Source organism: Myotis nattereri (genome assembly GCF_964212035.1).
Source record: "Myotis nattereri genome assembly, chromosome: 4".
Classification (NCBI taxonomy): domain Eukaryota; kingdom Metazoa; phylum Chordata; class Mammalia; order Chiroptera; family Vespertilionidae; genus Myotis; species Myotis nattereri.
This window is the reverse complement of record NC_138079.1, coordinates 40,394,218-40,409,411: the sequence shown is the minus strand read 5'-3', so window position 1 is coordinate 40,409,411 and position 15,194 is coordinate 40,394,218.

Sequence of the window (15,194 nt, the reverse complement as noted above, 5' to 3'; positions counted from 1 at the left end):
CAATTAAATCCCTCCGATGGTTTGAAACAGCTCATGTTCACTCTACGGAGTAGCTGGCATGTTTGGGGAGTAACAGTTTGCTGACAACAGAGTTTGAAATTGATCCTGCCTCCCCTACCCATTTAAGCTCAGAGTATAACTAAGCATTCAGGATTCATACCCACACATGTACAACTGCCTGATTATGGCAAAGGTTCTATTGTATGCACTGGGGGAAGGATGATCACTTTCATAAATAGTCCTGGGCCATTTGAATATACTCATAAAAAATGTATCTTGACCTTTACCTCATATTATAAGCAAAAGTCAGTTCCAGGTAGATTGTAAATGTAAAGAGAATAAAGCTTCCAGGAGATAACTTAGAGGTGTATCTTGATAACTTTGAAGTAAACAAAGATTTCTTAAATAGGCCACACAAAACTCTAATCCTAAAGGAAATGGTGATAAATTGGAATACACTAAAATTAAAACTTCTACTTATACAAAGTCATCATTAGTACAGGAAGAAGATAAATGACAAAATAGGAGAAAATACCAGGGTGGACAAAAATAGGTTTATAGTTGTGAAAACATGAAACAGAGTTTATTCTTGCATTATTATTTATTAACCAGAGGCCCGATGCACGAAATTCCTGCAAGAGTAGGCCTTCACAGCAGCTGCCTCAATCCCTCCCTCACAGCTGAGGCTGCTTCCTCCACCCCGTGGCTACAGCCCCAGCTTCATCCCAGAAGGATGTCCAGAAGGATGTCTGGTCTAATTAGCATATTATGCTTTTATTATTATAGATTATTGTATTATTTTCCATGTGAACAACTGTAAACCTACTTTTGCCAAGCCCTGTACTTGCAATACATAAATACAACAAAGGACTTAAATTCAAAAATTATTTTAAAAAATACTAAAAATCAATAAGGAGACAGGCAATCCAATTAAAATGCACAAAATATTAAATAGCCACTTCACAAAACATGATTTTCAATCTTCTTAATAAATGACAAGTTACTCAACATTATTAGTAAGGAAAATGCAAATTCACACTGCAGTGAGATAGCACACCACATATCTACAAGTATGGCTAAATTTATAAAAATGGACATACACTGCTGGTGGGAGCACAAATTGGTACCAGCACTTAGGGAAACTGGCAGCATCTACTGAAGTTGAATATAGGCATACTTCATGACCTAGCAGTTTATTTCCTAGGTATATGCTCAACACAACTGCATGCATGTGTTTATTGGAAGACATGTACAATGATGTGCACAGTAGACCTAAACTGAAAACAACACAAATGTCCAGTAACAGAATGAACAAAACATAAATTGTGATCTACTTATACAACAGTATACCACACAGTAATGGAAATAGACATAACTTACATGGAAAATCACATAAACATAATGTTGTAAGAAAGAAGTCAAAACAGAACACAAGCTGTATGATTCCATATAAAGTTCAAAAATAGACAATCTAAGCTGTTAGAAGTTATAATAGTGGTTACTGTTGGAGAGTAGTAACTGGAAAAGAGCTTAGGGGGTTTCCAGAGGACTGCAATTTTCTGTTCTTAATGGGTGTTTTTCATTTTGTAAAATCATCAAGCTGTGCATTCATGGCTTGTATACTTTCCTTGAGTGTGTCACATCCCAACATAAAGTTTAATTAAGTTTACAAAAATAATAATATAAAATAATTCAGCATTTGCAGGTTCTGAAGCAAAAAGAATCCTGGAGAATCTAGAAAGAATTCTGAAAACAGTCAAGAAGGTGGTGGTGACAGTGGTGGTATGTATAGAGGGTAGGAGGTGTCTATCATCTGAATGATGTAAAATCAGGTTGACTAAGAGGTCAGGGAAAAAAAGCAGGCTAAAAAAAAATCCATTAAATTCCAAATATCAATGATGACCTCATCTTGTGCTCGTGTGTGTGTGTGTGTGTGTGTGTGTGTGTGTTTGTGTGTATAACTGCATGCTGTATAATGATTATTGCTGATTTTCCTGTTTTTCATGCAAACAGGTATAAACTATTAATAAGGCTAAGGATGTTAATTTCATCAGGAAGATTCCAACTTTATTTCCTGTTTGACTTTCACCAATGACTAAAGTTCTGATTGTAGAACTCAGGCATCAGAGGACCAGGTGTGGGAAGCATTTTGAAGACAATGTAAAGTGCTCAAGATGCTGGAAATTATACTATACAGCCCACCACCTTAAGTGATGAGTTTTGATGATTCTAAAGAAGCCTTAAAATCTTTTAAGATGACCAGAGTTATCTTTAAACATATAAAAGGCTTGTTGTATGGGGTGCAAAACACTGCATGGTCCACAAGGATGTACTGAATGACCGATTTCAGCTCAAAGAAAGCAAGGATAAGGGGCCCTGCCAGGCCCAACTGAGTGCACTGGATGATTCCAACCACAGTCTAGCCCAGTGATGGTGAACCTATGACACGTGTGTCAGAGGTGACACGCGAACTCATTTTTTTGGTTGATTTTTCTTTGTTAAATGGCATTTAAATATACAAAATAAATATCAAAAATATAAATCTTTGTTTTACTATGGTTGCAAGTATCAAAAAATTTCTGTATGTGACACGGCACCAGAGTTAAGTTAGGGTTTTTCAAAATGCTGACACGCCGAGCTCAAAAGGTTCGCCATCAGAGACATCCAGTGGGATGCTGTGGCAGGAATTCAGACATCACCTGTATGGTCAGATGTGTCACCTTAGAACAGTGGCTCCCAATTAGGGGCAGTTTTGCCTCTCAGGAGTTTCAGCAATGTCTTGAGACATTTTTGATGGGCAAATAATGGGGTGGCTGAGGCTCCTGGCATCTAATGGGTAGAGCCCAGGAATCCTGCTAAACAAACTACAAGGCACAGGCCAGCCAACACAGACAATAAAGAGTTATCTGGCCCAAGCTAGTTTGGCTTAGAAGATACAGCGTCTGCCCTCAGACTGAAGGGTTCCGGGTTTGATTCCGGTCAAGGGCACTTACCTTGGTTGCAGGGAAGCAACCAATCAATGTGTCTCCCACATCAACATTTCTCTCTCTTTCTCCCCCCTCCCTTCCACTCACTCTAAAAAAATCAATGGAAAAATATCCTCAGGTGAGAATTAACCAAAAAACAGAATTATCTGACCTAAAATGTCAATGGTGCTGGGGTTGTGGGAGGGTGGGGGGAGTTTACTTGGTAATCTCTAGAATTTGTTTTGCCACAAGAGCCACACTTGGAACAACAAGAACGAAATTTCTTGTATGTATCACAGCTCTCAGATAAACCAGTATGTAAAATGTTCAAATGTTGAGTCATGAATGCATTATATTAAAAATAGCCTTCATTCTATTGTTAGCTTGCATCTGCTGCCTTGAATTTCAAGTATTATCTAGTATCTTAATTGTCACAAAGGTTTTAATTGTTATTACTACTAATTATGCTATGACAATCCAGTGTTGTCTGCACACTAGAATAAAGTATGTTATTGTTGAGTATATACAATATGTTTAAGTTAATCATTTAGGTAAGTTTGCAACACAAGCAACAAGCACACATCAACCCAGTTTTACATTATGAAATAAATATAACCAACTCATCAACACTGTCTATGAACAATAGTTTAACAACCAGAAAAAGCAGGTCTTCCTTTAATGGACATACTAAGCCATTATTCTATGACATAAGGGTGTTCCTTCTGTAGGATATTATTTAGCCATGTAAAAACAAAGTGTATTATTTGTTATGAGTTAAAATAGTCTCTATGCACAGTTTGATATCAATGACATAAAAGCAATTAAGGTACAATCAAGCAAAATGGCATCGCTGGCAGGTTCCACTTATCATTCCTAAATTACTACATTAGCAAAAGTCAAGCATTTGTTAGTGCTATGGCAAAGCCAATCAAATAGTCCATGCACAAGGTCCTCTTTGGTGTTTCTCAAAAGTTATGTTCAACTTGTATGCACATGTCCACAACTCACAGACACAGACACAGACAATGGAGTGGTGAAGGCCTGGGGAGAGGGCGGGGGTGGGCTAGAAGGGATCAATGGGGAAAAAGGAGGACATCTGTAATACTTTCAACAATAAAGATTTTTTTTTTACAAAAGGAAATTGGGCCATTAAAAAGAAAAGTTGTGCTCACACATGGGGAGCATGATTAACTCATGGTGCTATTTTTCAGTTTTCCTTCCCCAAGAAAATTCCCCAAGGCTGGGGTGTATCTTTCCAGAGTTTAATAGGCCCCGAACTTACTTTTGTTAAGTATCTTTATTAATTTTTTATTAGTCAGAACTTTTAATTTCTTGCATATGTTTAAATTATCAGGCTGACAAGAAAATGATTACATTCTGAAAATTCAATTGAATGGAATATTCAGACAATGGTGTGCTCTAATTAATTCTATTTCCCAGTTAACAGGGTAACCTGGAATATGCCTGAAATAATTCACTTTGTTAAAAAAAAAAAATTCCAAAGTACGCTACGTACTTTTAAGGTTTAGTAAGCATACTAGTAAAAATAATAGCTAACACTATGTAGTACTTACCATGGGTCAGTCACAGTGCTTAAATCAGGATCAAATTTTTTAAAAGAAAAGATACCCTTTTGCCCTTTATTTTCTCTTTATCTAGTAAATCCTAAACATGAGTTATTAAACAGAATATGCTTTATATTGTTTCTCATGTCTTTTATAAAATAAGAAACTGTAATTTATATAGAATATTACATTAAAATCTTTTACATAGAATAAAATAATGGAGAAATTCAAAGTTACATTGTTTGTAAGGGCTAATTATAAATTATTTTCTTTATACTTTATAATGGGTAGAAGGTTGAATATGCCCAAACTTATATGTGTTATTTATTGGAAATTAAAAGCCGATATATTTTAAAGATATTTTAGTAAGCAAATTAAATCAGCAGAATAAATCAACAGAAAAATATAGTTTGGGGTATGGAAAACAATAGGAATGATATTTAATCTGCTCAATTGATATTGGGCACAAAATCTTGTTTGATAAATGAACTATAATTTCACTGGTAGAATGTTAGTCTTTAAAAATATCTCAGGTGTTGCCCTAGCTGGTTTTGATCAATGGATAGAGCACTGGCCTGCAAAATGAAGGGTCCCTGGTTTGATTCCAGTCAAGGGAACATGCCCAGGTTGGGGACTTGATCCCCAGTAAGGGGCATACAGGAGGCAGCCAATCAATGATTCTCTCTCATCATTGATGTTTCTATCTCTCTCTCCGTCTTCCTTTCTCTCTGAAATCAATAAAAATATATTTTAAAAAATATCTCAGGTGTTAATGTCACTAAGTGAATAAAAACCAAGTAGTTCAGCAAAATCTCAAAATCCAAAACCAAGACACTATAATAAAAACCCTTTGAACCAGAGCAGCTGAAGGTAAAAAGGAGAAATGACAAAGCAACAACGGAGGAAAAATGGTCCCAAAAAACCTCTTAAATGTTCTATATAAATAATCAGATTATTTAAAAACTAGAGGCCTGATGTACGAATTCATTCACGGGTGGGGTCCCTAGGCCTGACCAGCGAACAGGGCCAATCAGGGCCATCTCACCCTGTCTGGGTCCGTGGGGGGGGGGGGGGGGGCAGGTGAACTGGATTCGGGGCTGTCAGGGCCCCAGCAGCAAGCTAACCAACAGCCGATTCTGCAAGGAATCAGGCTCCCTCCTTCCTGTCTGGGTCTGGGGTGCAGTGAACCAGATTCGGGGCTGTCAGGGCCCCAGCAATAAGGTCTGGTTCAGTGTGCATCATAGCTACTGGCCAGTCATTCAGTTGTTCAGTTGTAATGGTCGCTTAGGCTTTTATATATATAGATAATATCTTTACATTTCCAATATTAAAAGCAAAGGTAATAAATACTCAAAACTTATAACTTTCTAATTTTACTACAATTTCCTGTTATCTACGCCCTTGGGTTTTATCTGTTGTGTTTCCATGATAGAAATGCTACTAATGTGTAACTGCACAGCTCTCTCCAACCCCGAGTTCAGTAATAACACACTACTAGCTTGACATCAGCCATGGTGGGAGTATGTAGACACAGAAACTGGAAAACACTATAAGTCAGAGTTTTTCTTTGTTCAGAGACCTGGTTGTTAAATATTTACCAGCACATGCTGGCAACACTCTTCCCCAGAAAGGTCTCTGTCCCCCCGACCAAGGACTGAATTATTAAATATTTTAGAATCCACACCAGCTGACAGATAATGTCTGAGTTCACACTAACAGTTTGATATGATTCCTGGAGCCAAGCACTGCACTGCACCATCATTGTAAAGGGTAGAAATTTTGATCCAGTAATTCCACTTCTGGGAATTTATCTGACGGAAACAAAATCACTATCTTCAAAAGATATCTGCACCCTCATGTTCACTGTAGGAACAAAACCAAAAATTACTTGGGAATAAATTTAACAAAACATCTTCAATATCAGTACATGGAAAACTATAAAATACTACTGAGAGGAATTAGAGAAGAACTAAACAAATGAAGAGATACACTGTGTTAGTGCTTTGGAAAACTCAATATTATTAAGATATCGAATCTCCCCAAATTCACCTATATATTCAATGCAATTCCATTCAAAATTCCAGTGGATTTTTTTGTAAAATTTTACAAGCTTCCTTTATATAAAAATTCAAAAGACAGAACAGCCAAAATAATTTTGAAAAATAACAAAGTTGGAGGACTAATCATCTAATACTCTTCAAAAGTCCCATAGATAAGTATGAGTTTTATGTTGTCCAGATTTTTGGTAGACTACAAAAAATACTACAAGAAAAAGTAATGCCAAGAAAAGTCTTCCACACTCTTTTTAAAGGTTCTGAACACACAATTCCAGTGTGTTTGGGGGTTTTGTTCACACATCCAAGGAATTCTCTGATACCAGCTGTATGTCTTACAATTCAAATTAATTCTGACACTGTCTACTCAAAGACAGCATCAGATTCCACAGGTTGTGGCTCCCCCCGCCCTCCCCCACTTCAGATGCCAGTCACAAGTCCAGATTGTCACCTGTGCTTCTGACTGACCAATTATAGAGCAAAGGTTCCAATAACCCCTTCCTTGGGTTTGGTTTGCTAAAGCAGCTCACAAAACTCAGAAAATATTTTTATTTACTAGATCACTGGTCTATTATAAAAGGATATAATTCAGTCATAGCCAGATGGAAGAGATGCATAGAGTGAGGTATGAATAATGGGCGTAGAGCTTCCAAGCCCTTTCGGAGCACACCACCCTCCCCAAATATCTCCATGTTCACCAACCTGGAGGCATTTGGAACCCCATCCTCTTGGGGCTTTATGGAGACTTCATTGCATAGGCAGGTTGATTAAATTATTGGTCATTGCTGATGGAATTCAGTCTTCAACCTCTCTCCTCCTAGGAGGTGGGGGCTGGGATTGGGGAGGGTAGGAAGGTTGGAGGGATGAAAGTTCCAATCCTCTAATCACATGGTTGACTACCCTGCAACTAGTCCAAAAGTCATTTGGAGATCCTTAATTATATCTACAAATGAGGTCACATTCACAGACATGTGAATATATTTTTTGGAGGATACCATTCAATCAATGACACTACTCATTAAATCAAAATCTCTGGGTTTAGGGCCCAGAGATTTGTGGTTTAACAAATTATTCAAGTGATTCCTATGATGATAAAGTTTGAGACTCACTGGACCAACTCCCTCCTGCACAGCTGGGTTCTGTTATAGCTTCTCCTGGTCAACTTTTCCCTGCCTCTGGTATCAGAGAAAGATCTTTACAGGAAGCATGAAACCTTCATCCCACATTAATTCAATAATGATGACACAGTCAAATAGTTATTTTCAAAAGAACCCAAGAATTAACCTTTTTCTTTTCTCATAAACAAAAAACCATTAATTTATGGCTTGATGAGAATGTCATACTATTAGGACAGACCATTTTGTGCACAGGGCATTCTTTATGCACCAACAAATATAAAAATCAAATGATGAGGCTTTTCAAGAAAAACAGAACTAAACAGCATCATTTACTATGTCAAGGATATTAAATCTCTTTAAACATCAGAAATAGACATTTGTTTTCCTTCAGAAAACCATCACCCATCATTCCCAGCAATTCGATAAAAATAATAAAAATTACAAACATAAGATTTTAAAGTTTTTTTTAGTTTTGGAATAAATGGGGGGGGGGGGGGAGGAAGGTATATTATGTCCTAATTCCATTGCCCTTTAAGATTCTGTGCTTATTCCAAGGTCAAACCTGTACCTATTTTATAAATGAACAAAGTCTAAGGGTTAATTACATTCTGAAAATCTACTATGATCTTTAAATGTCAAATGAAAATCTTTTTAAATTTTCTTCATCTTTACAAGCTTTTAAAAATTCTTAAAGCATTAGTACTGACCTTATGATGGAGCAAATTCCATTTACTTTTTTTCATACAGAAAAACCAGTTTGCATATGATAGATAAACAGATAGACAGATAGACTCAGAGGTCCAAAACAATCAGGTAAAATTGAAAATTCTAGTCCAAGTATTTTATAGACTTTCAGAAACACACACGCTTTCCCAGAAACATACACATACTGTTGGAAAACACAACCAGTGGTCTATAAAGATATGCCTTTAGAGCTCAGGATTGTTTTTGTTTCTGTGGACCATGGGTTTCTGTTCCCTTTCTATTGTAACCATATGTGTGCATATGTTTTCTGTTTCCCTCACTCTAATCACAACCTGCTAACCTGAGACTTACTATTTATAACCACATGCATTTTCCTTCACCACACTGGGGTCTAAGTTTTCTCCTTTTATTTGGGTCTTATTCTATGGTATAACCTGATTTATACTCCCAGCTATTTCCCTAGAGCTCTTTACCAATTTATTTATTCAACAACTATTTATTGAACACCTACTATGTGCCAGACACATAAATACAAAAGTGAATACAGGAGGGGGCAATGGGGATGAGGGAGAGCACTGGAAGTCAAAAATATAATTCATTGCAATTATATTCCAGATACTATGTGTCAACAGTGCAATATATTTTATTTTATTTCAAAACTTCCCAACAAGCCTATGAAGTTGAATATTATCATATTTTTACAGATGAGGCAAATCAGATTCAGTGGAATAAAATAATTTACTCCAAAACACAAAACTGGTCATTGATGGAGCCAGGATTCAAACCAAATTGCCTACTCTTTTTTTGAGGCATAATTGGCATACAACATATTAGTTTCAGGTGTAGAACATAATCCTATCTAATAAAAGAGAAACATGGTAATTGGCGTACGACCGCTACCCTTCTCATTGGCTAATCAGGGCAATATGCAAATTAACTGCCAGCCAAGATGGCGGCCGGCAGCCAGGCAGCTTGAAACTAACATGAGGCTTGCTTGCTTTAGTGACCGAGGACTCCAACATTCCCCGCCTGCCTTGCCGGACTCTCAGCTGCACTCTAAGCAACATTGTAACAAATACAGAAGCTAAACAAAACCCTGGGCTTCAGCCAGCAGGACCGCAACATTGTTTCAAATACAGAAGGTAAACAAAGGCCAGAAACCTGCTTTCAGCAGCGGAGGTCTCATAGCTGGAGTCGAGCCGCAGAGCTAAAGTTGGCCCAGAATAAAAAAAAAAAAAAGGAAAAAAGGACAGGTTGGGAGCTTCAGTCACCTGCCAGCCTGAAAACGGCCCTCAGCCCCTCACCCAGGCTGGCCAGGCACCCAAGCGGGACCCCCACCCTGATCCAGGACACCCTTCAGGGCAAACCAGCCAGTCCCCACCCGTGCACCAGGCTTCTATCCTATATAGTAAAAGGGTAATATGCCTCCCAGCACCAGGATCAGCAGAGCCACGAGGCCTCCCAGCACTGGGATCAGCATGACAGGGGGCAGCGCCCAAACCCTGATTGCCCTGCGGCTCTGTGTGTAACAGGGGGCGGGGCCACAACCTCCCTATCCGCCCTGCTCTTTTTGTGATGGGGGGAGCGCCCCAACCCCCTGATCACCCTGCAGCTGTGTGTGTGACAGGGTGCGGCGCCCCAACCCCCCTGCCATCGGCCCTGCCCTGAGTGTGACAGTGGCAGCACCCAACCCCCTGATCCGCCCTGCTCTGTGCGTGACAGGGGGGAGCTCCTCAACCCACTGATTGGCCCTGCTCTGTGTGTGACATGGTATGGAGCCCCAACCCCCCTGATGGGCCCTGCTCTGTGCGTGATAGGGGGCAGTGCCCCAACCCCCTGATCAGCCCTGCTCTGTGCGTGACAGGGGGTGGCGCCGTAACCTCCCCATCGACCCTGCCTTGAGTGTGACAGGGGGCAGTGCCCCAACCCCCCAATCGGCCCAACCCTGAGCATGACTAGGGGTGGCATCGCAACCTCCCAATCCGCCCTGCTCTGTGCATGACAGGGGGCGGCGCCCAACTCCCCATCGGCCCTGCTCTGAGCCCGACCAGGGGCTGCACCTAGGGATTGGGCCTGCCCTCTGCCACCCGGGAGCAGGCCTAAGGCAGCAGGTCGTTATCTCCCGAGGGGTCCCATACTGCGAGAGGGCACAGGCCGGGCTGAGGGACACCCCCTCTCCCTCTGAGTGCACAAATTTTTGTGCACCGGGCCTCTAGTAATTTTATATTTGTATATGTTGTGAAATGATCACAATAAGACTAGTTAATATTGATCAGCATACAGAGTTACAGAATTTTTTTCTTGTGATGAGAACCTTTAAGATCCACTCTCTTAGCAACTTTCTAGTTCATCTACTCTTGATCATATCACCAGACTGTCCCATATGGGACAGAAACTTCAGTATACTCTTCTGCCCTCTCCAACTTTATCCCCCAAACCCTGCCATCCTGACACACAATCAGGCTGAGCCACAGAGGTACAAGTTAAATGGAATGCAAACATGTTCACTTTATTGATATAACTCAATTAAATCCGGTTCCCCAGACTGTCAAATAGCAGGGAATTTAAAACAAGTAGTTCCTGGATTCTCTCAGTCTACCAGTGATCTTAACTTAATAAATTCCAACTTGTAACCAGATCACTTACCAGGTTAAACCTTAACGGAATAGTCTGCCTTCTTCCATCCTTCCCTCTGGGGTAGAATCTGCGTCCTAGCATATGGAGCATTACAGTATTGCATATGTCACTTCTCTGAGGTCGCCTGGTGTCTACTGAGGATGTAACCTGTTTGTCCTCTTGGTTCGAGGTGTTTAGCGCTTTCCCAGGTAGAGCTCAAAGCTCTTGACCACTAGCTCCCTTGTTGCTCTCTGGTGTTCCCGGTCTTCCTGGTTCCTTTCGGCATCCATCTCATCCCTGGTTGGAAGCGCACGCAGTGATCTTTTGATAAAAACCTTCTCAACCTGGCTGGGTGACCTCCTGGCAGGCCATTTACCAGCTCTCACTCTTAGCTAACTTCTGTGTCCCCACATTGGACCTATAGGAATAACTGGATCTCAGGATCCATGGAAAAGTTTTGTGGGGAAATAGGGTTATCTCTGGCCTACTTTTTTCTATCTATACTTTCTGCCACTTTGCTAAGCCAGCATGGAGTAAGGGGTTTCTACTGAGGGCTTGCAGTTATTCCAGATTTCTCCTGAGACTTTCCTCTCTGGGATCCTGAGATGTAGATTTGAAAGGATGAACACACATACATGAGTGGGGTTCAGAGAGTGAAGTCACTACACTGTTTCTAATTTCCTTTTATCCCTTTTCCAAACTTTCTCCTCTAATCTAGCTTGGATGTCATTTAGTAAACTTGAGGATTAGAGGGTAGAAATATAAACATGTTCTTTCAGTTCCTCAAATCCACTTCTGGTCTCTTCTATCTCACACCCGCCTCAAACTTAGATCAAAAAATAAGTTGGGTTTGTTCTGAGTTGTAAATTATTCCTACATCAATAGAGAAGCCAAAAGAACATTTATATGGTACAAATTTTGATACACAGTTAAAGAAAGCCAGACTGTGATGTTTGAAAGCATTTAAAATCATTCAGAGAGACTGGAGATTTTCATTATTCTTCACAAGTTTCTATCCTCAACTCTGAAAAAGCAATATGAATAGAGATAGAGAAAAACAATCGGGAAATGACTATTTGCAAATAATCATTTGGAAGTTCCACTTTGTTCAAAGACAAATAATGAGCATAACAAAGGTGAGTTACCTTAACAGAACTTAAAGGGCAAATAATTTGAAATTAAAAGCACAGGAGTATTTAATATGTTGAGCTCTTTGAGAGTGGTTCAATGCAAATTAGCTGGATCAATGTTTCCCTGGCAAAGAAGCAATTACATTTAAGGACGTTTTAAAGGGTGGTAACTAAGCAACTACATTCAGCCTACACAAATTGTTCATCATCTCTGGTAAATTATAGAAGATGACAGCCTGTCATTATAGAACAGAGACACACAAAATTAGGGCGTTGTTATTCTATGTTCCTCCTGTGTAAGAAAGATCAATTATATCTTTGGCACAATGATTAGGTTAAATAACTACAATAAGTATTGGATGTTATTGTGTCATGGTGAAAATGTGTAAAAAACAAAGGCCAGAATTTTTCAAATAATGACCCTTGTCAGCAACCCTCCCCTCACCTGACTTATCATAGTATCTTTCTGTCACAGCAAGAGCAACTCAAAACACTCTACTTTATTGGAAGAATTTTAAGTTTGAAAAAAGACCTATATTAGTATTATGGACAACTCAGAATTCTTTATTCTCTCTAATCAGATGATGATATTCTTGAAATCAAGGCTGTTTTGACAGTGATACCTTAAAGACTGCCTAACTATTCCTTTATTTTTTAAAATATATTTTTATTTATTTCAGAGAGGAAGGGAGAAATGGAAACATCAATGATGAGAATCATTGATCGGCTGCCTCCTGCACGCCCCACATTGGAGACTGAGCCCGCAACTCGGGCATATGCCCTGACTGGGAACCTAACCGTGACCTCCTGGTTCATAGGTTGATGCTCAACCACTGAGCCACGCAGGATGGGGCAAGATAAAAAGATCAATATGTACAGTAGATAAAATCTGAATGCCCCTCTTCAAGACTATCAAGAAGACACCTTGTTTCTTCGGTAACAAAATATTTCTTTTAAAAGAGTGTTCCTCTGAATTTAGTAAACATGTGACCAATATATAACAGATAATGTAAGTGTTCTCAAATTTCAGGGAAAACCGATTGAACTAATGTATTTTAAATTTTATTCATTCACTTTGTATAAAAAAATTAATCCCTATGGTTGAATAAAACCAGATCTCTACTAAGTTATCTATTTCCATTTAAAAATGTATTATAAAACAATACCTGTTTAGAAATAATGTGGTATTTCTTTCGCTCACTTTTCACAACTCCTCCCAGCCTATAATGATCAAGTATAGATGGAGAGAATGAGCAGAGTGGCTCTTTCATACTACTCAGCCCAATCATTTCACACAGTTATTTCTCTCTAATGGTGGCTCTCATCATTACATCAGTAAAAGTTCTGAGGAAAGAGGAAACTTGTTTTCCAGCCCTTTCATTTCAGCACATCTTATTGCATGTAGGACATACCTATTGACTGTGACCTAGTAAACTGGGTAGAAAGTTAAGACCAACGTCAAAAGCAATGAATGACTAGAACTTAACAGGAAGTGCCAGACAGAGGCCCCTCCTTATCCTGATCCTTCTCCAGGGCTACATGAATTTTCTTTCATTCCATTTCTCCTTCTCTCTACTTAATAGATGTTCTGATTTCTCATAGTTTCTGCTTCTTCATGACATTGGTTTATCCATAGTCTCATGTATATAGATCATGTTACTCTTTCATCTCTGCCTCCCACTTCAAACTAGATAGTTCCTTTTCATTACTCAGTTCAATTTTTGAAAAAGAGAAAATGATTAACCCAGTTTATCTTTTTAAGCCATACCATGTTATGGTCCACTATCTAGCTTATGGATTGAAGTATCCAAAATTATTAAACACTAGAGGCCCGGTGCATGAATTCGTGCATGGGTGTGGTCCCTCAGCCTGGCTGGCCATCTGGGGCTGATGGGGCCACTGGAGGTTCGCCAGGGGGAGGGGCCATGGGAGGTTGGCTATGGGAGCACACTGACCACCATGGGCAGCTTCTGCATTGAGTGTCTGCCCCTGGTAGTCAGTGTGATCATAGCGACCAGTCGACCGGTTGTTCAGTCATTCATTCAGTCACTTAGGCTTTTATATATAGAGATTCCTCCTATCCAAAGATAAGGGGATCTATGTCTTCTCCCCTTAAATCTGGGCTATGTGAATACAGTATAAGGGACAGAAACTAATAGCTTGCTCTTGGAATTCAGCCATTATGCTGTGAAGAAGCCCCCAGTCACAGAGATGGGCCTGGTAGGTGTTGTGGCTGACAATTCCAGCTGAGCTCCTGGCCAACAGCCAACATCAACCACCATATAAGTGTGAGTAAAGCTGCCTCCAAATGATACCAGTCCCAGCCATTCAATCACTCCTAGTTTTTCCAGCTGGTGCATCAGATAACATAAAGGAGTGACAAGCTAACTTTGTAGGGCCCTGTGTGAATTTTTGATCCACAACATCTATGAGCATAATAAAACACATGCTTTATACTACTAGTTTGTTCTGTAGCAATAGATAATTAGAAAAGATTTTGGTACTGTGAGTCAATTATCTATAGCTGTGTGATTAATAATATACTTTATTGGCTAAAGCAACAACAGTAATTTTCTTTTTCTCTCCTATTTCTGGAGATCAAAAATGTGAGAAGTACCCAGCTGGGTAGTTGTGGCTCCGGGTGTCCCATGCAGCTACAGTCAGTTGAAGGCTGGAGCTAGAAGATCATCAGGGCTGAAGCAGCTGGTGGCTGGCCAGGCACCTCTCTTTCTTGTGAGGTTTCAAGCGCTGTCTGTGTGGTCTCTCTCCCTCTAGGCTGGTTTGGGCTTCATTGCATCATGGCAGCCTCAGGTGATAAAATTCTTACAAGGTGGTTCAAGGCTCCAGTGTAACTGTTCCAATGAACCAGGTAACAGCTATATTGCCTTTTTGACCCCGCTTCCTAAGTCACATAGCATCATTTCTACTACATCCTATGGTTAGCTGGTCACTAAGTTCAGCTTAGATTTAAGGAATGGGGAGGCTCAGACCCCACCTTTCAAAGACAGAAGTTTCAAAGGATTTGCCAATGTCTCTTAAA